This window comes from Psammomys obesus, unplaced genomic scaffold, assembly GCF_907164565.1.
Source record: "Psammomys obesus unplaced genomic scaffold, mPsaObe1.curated_primary_1811, whole genome shotgun sequence".
NCBI lineage: Eukaryota > Metazoa > Chordata > Mammalia > Rodentia > Muridae > Psammomys > Psammomys obesus.
The window spans coordinates 4,887,877-4,889,387 of record NW_026585687.1 but is presented as its reverse complement, the minus strand read 5'-3'; the positions used below and the strand labels follow the sequence as shown (position 1 = coordinate 4,889,387).

The 1,511-nt window shown below is 37.3% G+C and overlaps 1 non-coding gene across 1 annotated transcript; it reads left to right on the top strand.

The window, feature by feature from the left end:
* Positions 1–1,136: 1,136 nt before the first annotated feature.
* Positions 1,137–1,256, top strand: LOC129665948 (small nucleolar RNA SNORA65). Its single transcript, XR_008718463.1, has one exon. It is a non-coding gene; the product is annotated as a small nucleolar RNA SNORA65 (small nucleolar RNA).
* Positions 1,257–1,511: the final 255 nt, after the last annotated feature.

Genomic DNA, 1,511 nt, shown 5'->3' with positions numbered 1-1,511 from the left:
AGTGGATCTACAATGGTGACTGGGAACCTGCAGAAACCCAGGAACTTTTTCCAATAACTCTGTGCTGTGTGTGGGTGGGTGGCTGAGTGCCCTGAGGTTGTCCCCTATCAGTGGACTGGAGGTGAAGAAGAGGGAAGGATGATGAAATTGGGAGGGGATGAGGGAGGGTGCTACAGTTGGGATACAAAGTGAATAAACTGTAATTAATAAAATAAATTAAAAAATACTTTATAAAAGTTGTCATGGTAATCGTGTCTCCTTACAGGAATAGAACACTGACTATAACATTGAGCTTCACTTCAAAACCAAAACTCAGAATGATGCCACATATATATTAGATTCTCAGAGCAACATCAGCAGGCTTCTTCTGGTGTTGATTGTACTTACTATAAGTTCACAGAAATGAAAAGTGCAAGATTTCTAGGCAGTGACATGCTATTAAATAAAATCTTGGTTGTTTTTGTTTTTATTTTGTTTTGTTTTTATTCCAGGAAGAAAACAAGCCATGCTTTAGTGTTAAATATAGTCTGTATAATTGCAACCTAACTGCAGATTCAATAACAAGCCATTAATCAATATAATGTTAAGTTAAAAAAAAGAAGAAAGGCAGTTAGTACATAAACATGTGAAAAGGATCAGCTTTAAAAAGTGCAGAACAGAAAGTGGAGCCCAATTCTGAATCAAAGGTACAAAGTCAGGGAAATGATCATGTTTTGGGAATCAGTAATTTGTTTTGATTGTGAAAGTTACATGTGAGACATGAAATGAGAAAATTAAGAAACATTCAGATTTAAGAAAGAAGAGATGTGATAAAGTCAAAGAAAGAGTTTGAACTTTATTCTAGGAATTTATGGAGTCAGTGGAGACGTTTCAAAATGTTTTAATATCAACAGTGAATCATGCTAGCAGCCAATTGGGGGAATGAATGAGACATTGCTTTGCACAATTATTAGGACAGTGAGTCAACATTGATGAAAATAGAAAGGGAACATTTGCTCCCTTGGTTAGAGAGGGACAGTTCAAAAACATTTACTCAAGTACTCATTAAATACTCTCTGTGGGAGAAGCACTTTGGTGAATTCTCTCCCCTCTTGAAGAGGCTTATGAAAATTATAATTTGGTAACTGTGGTTAAAACTCCCTAAGTTGTATTGTTGGCTGGTGTAATCAGTGGTGAGCTGACAGTAAGCCCCAGCTTTCAGGAAACAGGGTTGTCCTACATGTAGATGAATCTGGGCCAAAAGCATGGGAACCGCCTAGGAGACAAAACAAAACAAAAAACTCTCTAAGTTGTACATGCTATGAAAAGAATCCTTGACAAGCAGCAATTCCATCTTTTTCAAGAAATGCTCTGGCCATGAAATCAAAGGATAAAATCACCTTTCAGGAGTGGACAAAAAACAAGCTTGCTAATTCTCATTCACAGCCATAGTCTGTAATGAAATCCTGTGACCAGTAGATGGCGATTATGAGCTTTTGCCTATGCAACAAGTAGCTGTGGAACCATGGATG